Source organism: Macaca nemestrina, chromosome 15 (assembly GCF_043159975.1).
Source record: "Macaca nemestrina isolate mMacNem1 chromosome 15, mMacNem.hap1, whole genome shotgun sequence".
In the NCBI taxonomy this organism is placed as follows: domain Eukaryota; kingdom Metazoa; phylum Chordata; class Mammalia; order Primates; family Cercopithecidae; genus Macaca; species Macaca nemestrina.
Window position 1 is genome coordinate 55,035,712 of NC_092139.1, and position 11,782 is coordinate 55,047,493.

Genomic DNA, 11,782 nt, shown 5'->3' on the forward strand with positions numbered 1-11,782 from the left:
CTGATTCAGGAATGCTTCATACTTTTAAAAAATGACTTCATAGAAATGATAACATCATTTGATATCCTAGTTATTAGAAAGTTCTGATACTGAAGCTAAATATGTGCCATAATTTGCAGGTAACAGTCCTAGATCAGTTCTTTGATGCCAAACTATAACTTTAGTTCCTTTCCATAAAGCGCTCTAAATATAAGAGAATATTATATTATTCTACCTATGTTTTCTCCTTTTCATACTAAAAAAATCCTCCAGAGCAAAAAGATCTAGAATGAACACATACAATTATATTAACTAAGAATTTAGTGATTATTATATGCTTAAGATTGTCTTAGTGCTTTAGAAAATTGGGGAAGTAGCCCCTCTGATATTAGAGAGAATAAACTTATTCCTGGCATTCATATCCTGACGTTGAGCAGTATTTTAAAATTATATATTGATGTAGTTTGGATGCTTGACCCCTCCAAATTTCATGTAGAAATTTGATCCCCAGTGTTGGAGGTGGGGCCTGGTGGGAGATATTTGGATCATGGGGAAGCATTGTTCGTGAAGGGTGTGGTGCCCTCCTGGTAGTGCTTCCTTTAGTTCTTGCAAGATCTGATTGTTTAAAAGAATCTGGCACCACCCTCTTCTCTCTCTTGCTTCCTCTTGCTGTAAGATGCCTGCCCTCCTTCCCCTTCTATTGTAAATTGAAGCACTCTGAAGCCCTCACCAGAAGCAGATGCTTCTTGTACAGTCTACGGAACTGTGAGCTAAATAAACCTCTTTTCTTTATAAATTACCCAGCCTCAGTTATTCCTTTATAGCAACAGACTAAGGCATTCCTATATAGCAAATGGACTAAGATGTGTATACATAATATGTATTACTTTATGTACTTTTGTGTACTATTTGAAATTATATGTTTATATCCATGTGAATATATATATGTCTAAAAGAAAATGCATTTCAAATTCTAAACAGTTGACTTACTAATGAACTTTTCAGAACACATCCCATTTGTAAGGTGGAGATAAGTCAAAAATTGTAAACATTACTAACATTTATTAATCTTTTACTAACATACTGGTTACTTTCATGAGCTTTATGTGTTTATCTCATTTAATAGGTACAATAGAAGAGAACTTAAGTGTCATCAACATTGACAGTTCAAATGTAAAAATCTTCTAAATAGGGTTGAAAAAGAAATCTTAAAGTTATTTATGGCTGCTTTCCTGCATCTCTATAAGGTTAATAGATGATGATTTATGCTATTTTTGTTTTTTAGATGGAGTCTCGCTGTGTTGTCTAGACTGGAGTGCAGTGGTGTGATCTTGGCTCACTTGCAACCCCCACCTCCTGGGTTCAAGCGATTCTCCTGCCTCAGCCTCCCGGGTAGCTGGGATTACAGGCACCACCACGTCCTGCTAATTTTTTTATGTTTAATAGAGATGGGGTTTCACCATGTTGGCCAGGCCAGTCTAAACTCCTGACCTGAAGTGATCCACCCACCTCAGCCTCCCAGAGTGCTGGGATTACAGGCATAAGCCACAGTGCCTGGCCTGATTTGTGGTATTTTTGAGTCGCTGTTGTTAATGAGACTATTCTTACATTGCCAGATGATTTTGATAACTATTTTAATTGGGTGTTTGTTTTGTATACATTTTCTTTATAAGGGCAGCTGAAGGTTTGGATGTTTCAAGTAGTTAGAGTAGAGTTAATGGAGCAGTAATAGAAGATGTTTCTTTCCTCTAGGTACTACAGGAATGAAGTAATTTTCATTTTTGCTTTTTTCTTTTCTTTGAGACAGGGTCTTGCTGTGTCATCCAGGCTGGAATACAGCGGCATGATCATGGCTTACTGAACCTGTGCCTCCCAGGCTCAAGCAGTCTTCCCACCTCAGCCTTTGAGTAGCTGGAACTACTGGCAGGCACCACCACACCCTGCTAATTTTTGTATATTTTGTAGAGACAGGGTTTTGCCATGTTGCCCAGGCTGGTCATACTCCTGAGCTCAAGCAATTCATCACCTTGGCCTCCCAAAGTGTTGGGATTATAGGCATAAGCCACCATGCCTGGCTTGAAATAATTTTCTTAGAAAATTGAATAATATAGTTTCTCGGGTATAGTGACAAATATTTGTAGAACACTGGCATTGATTATTATTAACCTAATATTATTAAAATTATTGAGGTGATAAATAAAAGCTTGTTGTAAAACAAATCAGATAATGTGGAAATATATAGAGCAATGCTATCCAGTAGAAATACAATGTGAGCCACAAATATAGTTTAAAATTTTCTAGTAGCTGTGTTAAACATAATAAAAAGAAATAGGTGGTATTAAATAGAAATATGTTTAGGCTGGGCACAGTGGCTCATGCCTGTAACCGCAGCTCTTTGGGAGGCTGATATGGGAGGATTGTTTGAGGCTAGCAGTTTAAGAACAGCCTGGTCAACATAGTGAGACCCCCCATCTCTACTTTAAAAATAAAAATAAAAATTTTATTTAAGCCAGTATTTCCAAAATATTATTTTCACATACTATATACTCAACATAAAATCATTAAGGAGGTTTTTTTTTTGTACTAAGCCTTTGTGATTTTACACTTACTGCACATCTCAGTTTGAACTAGTCACAATTCAAGTGCTCAGTAGCGGTGTGCTGCTCATGGCTTCTGTATTGAGCAGCATTGTTCTAGAGTAGGGATCAGGAAACTGTGACCTGTAGGCCAAATCTGGCCCAGCACCTGTTTTTGTATGGCCCAGGAGTTAAGAGTGGTCTTTACATTTTTTAATGGTTGAAAAAAATTAGATGACTAATAATATTTCATGATGTGTGAAAATCCTATGAAATTCAAATATCAGTGTTCATAAAGTTTTATTGAACACACTTGCACTCCTTTGTCTATGACTGCTTTCTGGCTACACAGCAGCATAGTTGAGTAATTGCAAGAGACTGTATAGCCCACAAGCCTAAAATATTTAATTACTGGCCTTTTACAGAAAATGTGCGTCAACCTCTGCAAGAGTAAAAGAGAAAGTTACTTAGGTATATACCCAGTCCCACACCTGTTTCTAGAAGCAGTCACTATTAGGGTATTTTTTTGTTTTTCTAGATCTTTCTTTCTATATATGTCTGTGTATCTGTATACACATCCACATATATCCTATGGCTAGTTTTATTTATATATCTATAACATATTTACCCTTTTTAATATAATGTTATATATATATTCTGTGATTTCCTTTCTTTAACTGTATTTTGTTTCAGTTTCCACATCAGTACCTATACATATATTTGTCAGTACCAATACATGTTTTCACAGCAGTGCACATCTTCACAGTTTTTGTTTTTTTTGTGAGATAGTGTCTCTTGTTCTGTTGCCCAGGTCTACTCACTCTGAGTGCATTAGTGTGATCTCAACTCACTGCAGCCTCAACCTCCTGGGTTCAAGTGATCCTCCCACCTTAGCTTCCCAAGTAGCTGGGACTACAGGTGTGCACCACCATACCTGGCTAATACAGAAATTTTTTTTTGTTGTAGAGACAGTGTCTCCCTATGTTGCCCAGGCTAGTCTCGAACTCCTAGACTCAAGTGATCCTCCCACCTTAGCCTCCCAAAGTGCTGGGATTACAAGTGTAAGCCACTGTGCCCAGCTGATCTTCATCATTCTTTCTAATGATTATTTATATTCCATAATAGGGTTTAATGGTAAATTATTTAACCAGTTCCCCATTAAGGAGTTGAGGTTTGTTCTTTCTTTGTCTTTCTCTCTTCATTCTTTTGTTCTTTAGTTCTTTTCTTCCTTTCTATTATAAGCAGTGTTGCAGTGAACATACAGATCTTTGTGTACTGATACAGAAATGTCTGCAGGATAGATTTCTAGAACTAAAATTGGATCAGAAGATAAGTTTTTAGTTTGTGTATTTAGAGACAGGATCTTGCTCCGTTGCCCAGGCTGGAGGGCAGTGGCTCAATCATAGCTCACTGCAACCTTGAACCCTTGGGATACAGGAATCCTCCTCACTCAGCCTCCAGAGTAGCCAATACTGCAGGTGCATGCCACCATGCTCTGCTAATATTTTTAGTTTTTGTAGAGATGGGGATCTTGCTGTGTTGACCAGGCTGGTCTTGAGCTCCTGATCTCAAGCTGTCCTCCCACCTCAGCTTCCCAAAGTGCTGGGATTACAGGTGTGAGCCACTTGGTTCAGCCAGTCAGAGGATAAATTTATTACACAGCAGAGGTTGCCAAAGTGCCCTCCAAAAAGACTATTAGTTTACACATTAGTTTACAAGTTAGCAGTGTTATGATTTTTCTCCCTACATCTCTCACCGACACTTAATAATTTAAAAGGTTTTTACCAGTCTAAATTCAGTTTTACTAAGTACTTTAATATTTCTTTAATACTATTCTACTTAAAAAATACTATTGTTCATTTAAACAACCAAAAAGAAAATTAACCAAGAAATATATAAACTGTAAGGGGAAAGTCCCCTGAAAATAACATCCGGAAATACCACTATTATAGAAGTATTCAAGCTGAAAATTTTAGCCTACACTCTAACATATTTCTGTTTTCGACCTTGTTACTTTTCCTTGACAGGATCATGGTTTAGTAAAAAGCAATTATGCTTTAGAATTAGATGGACTTCAGGCTGGGCGTGGTGGCTCATGCTTTTGATCCCAGCACTTGGGGAGGCTGAGGTGGGCAGATCACATAAGGTCAGGAGTTCGAGACCAGCCTGGCCAACATGGTGAAACCCCATCTCCACTAAAAATACAAAAATTAGCGAGGGTGTGATGGCACTTGCCTGTAGTCCCAGCTACTTGGGAGGCTGAGGCAGGAGAATTGGTTGAATCTGGGAGATGGAGGTTGTACTCCAGCCTGGGTGACAGAGTGAGATTCTATCTCAAAAAAAAAAAAAAAAAAAAAAAAAAAAAGAAGTAGATGAACTTCAGTTGAATCACATTCTACCAAACTGTAAAATTTGGTGGCAGATTTTAACCCTTTTGAATCTAAGTTTTCTCATCTATAAAAATGTGAGGTTAGATTAAATAGGTTTAAGTAATAGATAAAATCACCTATCATAGCAATTTTGGAAAATATTTGCTTTATTATTTCTTTTATTCCTTCCTCCTTTTTTCTGTGTCCCAAAAGTATATATTTTTTTCTTTTTCTTTTTAGGTAACACCTCATAATTGGACCTGTTTATGAGATAGTGATATTTCAATACATGTGCAATGATCAAATACAATGTACAATGACCAAATCAGGATAATTAACATATTTGTCACTTCAAACATTATCATTTCTTTGTGTTGAGAACATTCAAAATCTTCTAGCTTTTTGAAAATATACTATAAATTATTGTTGATCGTATTCATCCTACATTGCTGCAGAGCACTAGGACTTATTCCTCCTATCTAGCTGTAATTTTGTATCTGTTAACCATTATCTTCCTACTCCTTCCTTTCTCAGTCTCTAATAACAACAATTCTCTCTACTTCTATGAGCAGAACTTTTTAGCTCCTATATGAGTGAGGACATGTGGTATTTACCTTTCTGTTTTTCCAACTTTTTATTTGGATTATTAGGTTTTCTGCTATTGAGTTCCTTATATATTAGTCCTGTTTCATATGTATAGTTTGCAAATGTTTTCTCCCATTCTACAGATTGTCTCTTCACTTTGTTGTTTCCTTTGCTGTGCAGAAGCTTTTTAGTTTGAGGTGGTACCATTTGCCTATTTCTGTTTTTTGTTGCCTGTGCTTCCCCATAACAGCCTTACCCATAAAATCTTTGCTTAGACCAGTATCCTGAGGATTTTCCCTGTGTGTTCTTCTAGTAGTTTTATACTTTTGGGTCTTACATTTAAGTTTTTAATTCATTTTGGGTTGATTTTTGTATATGGTAAGAGATGAAAGTCCAGTTTTATTCCTCTGCATATGGATATCCAGTTTTCCCAGCACCATTTAGTGAAGAGAGTGTCCTTTCCTCAATTTATATTCTTGATGCCTTTGTTGAAAATCGGTTGGCTGTAAATATGATTGTTTATTTCTGGTTTCTCTTTTATGTCCCATTGGTCTATATGTCTGTTTTTATACCAATACCATGCTGTTTTGGTTACTACAGCTTTGTAGTATATTTTAAAGTTAGGTAGTGTAATGCCTCTAGCTTTGTACTTTTTCCTCAGAAGTGATTTGGCTACTTGTCTTTTGTGGTTTCACACATATTTTAGGATTAAAAAATTTATGTGAAGAATGTCATTGATATTTTGATAGAGATTGCATTGAATCTGTAGATTGCTTGGGATAGTATGATCATTTTAACAATATTATTTTTTCCAGTCTGTGGGCATGGGAGGTCTTTCCATGTTTTGTGTCCTCTTTAAATTCTTTCATTAGTATTTTGTAGTTTTCATTGTGGAGATCTTTCACCTCCTTGATTAAATTTCTTCCCAAGTATTTTTTGGTAGCAATTTTTTTTTTTTTTTCTTTTTGAGACGGAGTCTCGCTCTGTCGCCCAGGCTGGAGTGCAGTGGCTGGATCTCAGCTCACTGCAAGCTCTGCCTCCCGGGTTTATGCCATTCTCCTGCCTCAGCCTCCTAAGTAGCTGGGACTACAGGCACCTGCCACCTTGCCCAGCTAGTTTTTTGTATTTTTTAGTAGAGACAGTGTTTCACCATGTTAGCCAGGATGGTCTCGATCTCCTGACCTCATGATCCGCCTGTCTTGGCCTCCCAAAGTGCTGGGATTACAGGCTTGAGCCACCGCGCCTGGCCTTTTGGTAGCAATTGTAAATGGGATTGCTTTCTTGATTTTTTTTCCCAGATAATTCATTATTGGTGTGTAGAAACTCTACTGATTTTTATATGTTGATTTTGTATCTTGCAACTTTACTGAATTCATTTACTAGTTCTGAGAGTTTTTTGGTGGAGTCTTTAGGTTTTTCTATCTATAAGGTCATGTTCTCTGCAAAGGGCCAATTTGACTTCCTCTTTTCCAATTTGGATGCCCTTTATATCTTTCTCTTGCCTAATTGCTTTGTCTAGGACGTTCAGTACTGTGTTGAATAAGAGCGATGAAAGTGGGCATCCTTGTCTTGTTCCAGTTCTTACAGGAAGAGTTTTCAGCTTTTCCATGTTCAGTCTGATGTTAGCTGTGGGTTTGTCATATATGATTTTTATTGTGTAGGTATGTTCCTTCTATACATAATTTGTTGAGAGTTTTGTTTTATCATGAAAGAATGTTAAAATTTATCAAATATTTTTTGTGCATCTATTGATCATAAGGTTTTGTCCTCCACTCTATTGGTGATGGGTATCACATTTATTGATTTGCATATATTGAGCCATCCTTGCATCCCTGAGATAAATCCTACTTGACTGTAGTGTATTATCTTTTTGATGTGCTTTTGGATTTGGTTTGCTAGTATTTTGTTGAGGACTTTTACATCTATGTTCATTAGGGATATTGGCCTGTAGTTTTCTTTTTTGGTTGTACCCTTGTCTCACTTTAGTATCAGGGTAATGCTGGCATTATAGAAGGAATTAGGAAGAATTCCCTGCTCTTCGTTTTTTGGAATAGTTTCAGAAGAATTGGTTTTAGTTGTTCTTTGCACATTTGGTAGAATTCAACAGTAAAGCCATCTGGCAGTGGGTTTGTCTTTGTTGGTCTGTTTAGGCTTTCTATTTCTTCTTGGTAGGTTATATGTATACATGAATTTATCTGTTTCCTCTAGGTTTTACAGTTTTTGGAGTATAGTTGCTTATTAGTAGTCTTTATTGATCTTTCTATTTCTGTGGTATCAGTTGTAATATATCTTTTTTTGTTTCTGATTTTCTTTATTTGGGTTGTGTCTCTTTTTTTCATAGTCTAGCTAATGGTTTATAGATTTTGTTTATCTTTTTGTTTCATTGATCTTTTTTGTCCTCCCTCCTTTGTTTTAGACAGGGTCTTGTTCTGTCACCTGGGCTGCAGTGCAGAGGCACAATCATGACTCATTGTAGACTTGACCTCCTAGATTCAAGTGATCCTCCCACCTTAGCCTCCTGAGTAGCTTGGGATCATTGGACCACAGATATATACCACTATGCCTGGTTAATTTATTTTTATTTTGATATTTTGTAGAGATGAATTCTCACTATGTTGCCCAGGCTGCTGCTTGATCTTTATTATGTTTTAATTTTTATTAATTTTGGCTTTGGTTTTCCCTTGCTTTTCTACTTTCTTTTTTATTTTTATTTTATTTTATATATGTTTTTTGAGACGGAGTCTCACTCTGTTGCCCAGGCTGGAGTGCAATGGTGTGATCTCTGCTCACTGCAAGCTCTGCCTCCTGGGTTCACACCATTCTCCTGCTTCAGCCTCCGGAGTAGCTGGGACTACAGGCACCTGCCACAACGCCTGCCTAATTTTTTGTACTTTTGGTAGAGACAGAGTTTCACCATGTTGGCCAGGATGGTCTCGATCTCCTGACCTCGTGATCCGCCCACCTTGGCCTCCCAAAGTGCCGGGATTACAGGCTTGAGCCACTGCACCTGGCCTGCTTTTCTGCTTTCTTAAGGTACATCATTAGGTTGTTTATTTGAAATATTTCTAATTTTTGGATGTAGATGTTTATTGCTATAAACTTTTTTCTTAGCACTGCTTTTGCTAAGGTTTTTCCATAGGTTTTGGTATGTTGTGTTTCTATTTTCATTTGTTTCAAGAAATTTTTTGATTTCCTTCTTAGTTTCTTCACAGACTCATTGGTCATTCAAGAACATATTAATTTCTATGTAGTTGTAAAGTTTCTAAAGTTCTCCTTGCTATTGATTTCTTGTTTTATTCCATTGTGATCTGAGAAGATATTCGATATGATTTCAGTTTTTGAAAATTTGTTGAGACTTGTTTTTTTGTGGCCTAATATGTGGTCTATCTTGGCGAACGTTCCCTGTGCTGATAAGAAGAACGTGTATTCTGCAGCTGGCAAGATGGCCAAATAGGAAAAGCTTCAGTCTGCAGCCCCAGCAAGACCAATGCAGAAGGCAGGTGATTTCTGCATTTCCAATGGAGGTACCCGCTCATCTCATTGGGACTGGTTAAGACAGCCCCAGAGGGTGAGCAGAAGCAGGGTAGGGTGTCACCTCACCTAGGAAGCACAAGGGATCGGGGAACTCCCTCCCCTAGCCAAGGGAAGCCATGAGGGACTGTGCTGTGAGGGGCAGTGCTATCTGGCCCAGATACTACACTTTTCCCTGGTGTCGTCACAGCCCGCAGACCAGGAGATTCCCTCAGGTTCCTACACCACCAGGGCCCTGGGTTTCAAGCACAAAACTGGGCACCATTTGGGCAGACACCAAGCTAGCTACAGGAGTTGTTTTTGTTTTTGTTTTTTGTTTGTTTTTTTTTTTTTCATATCACAGTGGCACCTGGAATGCCAGTGAGACAGAACCGTTTACTCCCCTGGAAAAGGGGGCTGAAGCCAGGGAGCCAAGTGGTCTTGCTTAGTGGATCCCACCCACATGGAGCCCAGCAAGCTACGATCCACTGGCTTGAAATTCTCGCTGCCAGCACAGCAGTCTGAAGTTGACCTGGGACACTCGAGGTTGTTGGGGGGAAGGGTGTCTGCCACTACGGAGGCTTGAGTAGGTGGTTTTCCCCTCACAGTGTAAACAAAGTCACCAGGAAGTTTGAACTGGGTGGAACCCACCACAGCCCAGCAAAGCCACTGTAGCCAGACTGCTTCTCTAGATTCCTCCTCTCTGGGCAGGGCGTCTCTGAAAGAAAGGCAGCAACCCCAGTCAGGGGCTTATAGATAAAAACCCCCATCTCCCTGGGACAGAGCACCTGTGGGAAGGGGTGGCTATGGGTGCAGCTTCAGCAGACTTAAACATCCCTGCCTGCCGGCTCTGAAGAGAGCAGCAGATCTCCCAGCACAGCACTCAAACTCTGCTAAGGGACAGACTGCCTCCTTAAGTGGGTCCCTGACCCCCATGCCTCCTGACTAGGAGACACTGCCCAGCAGGGGTCGACAGACACCTCATACAGGAGAGCTTTGACTGGCATCTGGTGGGTACCCTTCTGGGATGAAGCTTCCAGAGGAAGGAGCTGGCAGCAATCTTTGCTGTTCTGCAGACTTTGCTGGTGATACCCAGGCAAACAGGGTCTGGAGTGGACCTCCAGCAAACTCCAGCAGACCTGCAGAAGAGGGGCCTGTTAGAAGGAAAACTAACGAACAGCTTGTGCATACTTCATGAAGTTCTCGTGCTGTGTTTTTCAGCTCCATCAGGTCATTTATGTTCTTCTCTAAACTGGCTATTATACTTAGCAGTTCCTGTAACCTTTTATCAAGGTTGTTAGCTTCCTTGCATTGGGTTAGAACATGCTCCTTTAGTTCAGAGGAGTTTATTACCCATCTTCTGACACCTACTTCTGTCAATTTGTCAAACTTACTCTCTGTCCAGTTTTGTTCCCTTACTGGCAAGGAGTTGTGAACCTTTGGAGGAAAAGAGGCATTCTGGTTTTTGGAATTTTCAGCATTTTTGCACTGATTTTTCCTCATCTTCATGGATTTATCTACCTTTGATCTTTGATGTTGGTGACCTTCAGATGGGATTTTTTTCATAGGCATCCTTTTTGTTGTTGTTGATGTTACTGCTTTCTGTTTGTTAGTTTTCCTTCTAACAGTGGGAGACTTTACACCCAACTGTCAATATTAGATCAATGAGACAGAAAATTAACAAGAATATCCAGGACTCAAACGCAGCTCTGAACCAAGTGGACCTAATCAACATCTACAGAACTGTCTACTCCGAATCAACGGACTATACATTCTTCTCAGCACCACACAGCACTTATTCTGAAATTGAAGTAAAAACACTCCTCAGCATATGCAAAAGAACAGAAATAATAACAAACAGTCTCTCAGACCACACTGCGATCAAATTAGAACTCAGGATTAAGAAACTCACTCAATATCACACAGCTACATGGAAACTGAACAACCTGCTCCTGAGTAACTACTGGGTAAATGACAAAACTAAGGGAGAAATAAATAAGTTATTTGAAACCAATGAGAATAAATACACAATGTACCAGAATCTCTGGGACACAGCCAAAGGAGTGTTTAGGGGGAAATTTATAGCACTAAATGCCCACAGGAGAAAGTGGGAAAGATCTAAAATTGACACCCTAACATCACAATTAAAAGAACTAGAGAAGCAAGAGCAAACAAATTAAAAAGCTAGCAGAAGACAAGAAATAACTAAGATCAGAACAGAACTGAAGGAGATAAAGACACAAAAAACCGTTTAAAAAATCAATCTAGGAGCTGTTTTTTTGAAAAGATCCACAAAATAGACTGCTAGCCAGACTAATAAAGAAGAAAAACAGAAGAATCAAATAGATACAATAAAAAATGATAAAGGGGTATCACCACTGATCCCACAGAAATACAAGCTACCATCAGAGAATACTATAAGCATCTCTACACAAATAAATTAGGAAATCTAGAAGAAATAAGTTTCTGGATATATACACCCAAGACTAAACCAGGAAAAAGTCAAATCCCTGAATAGACCAATAACAAGTTCTGAAATTGAGGCAGTAATTAATAGCCTACCAACCAAAAAAAGCCCAGGACCAGACAGATTCACAGCCGAATTCTACCAGAGGTACAAGAAACTGGTACCATTCCTTCTGAAACTATTGCAAACAATAGGAAAAAAAGGACTCCTCCCTAACTCATTTAATGAGGCCAGCATTATCCTGATACCAAAACCTGGCAGAGACACAACAATAAAAGAAAATTTCAGGCCAATAT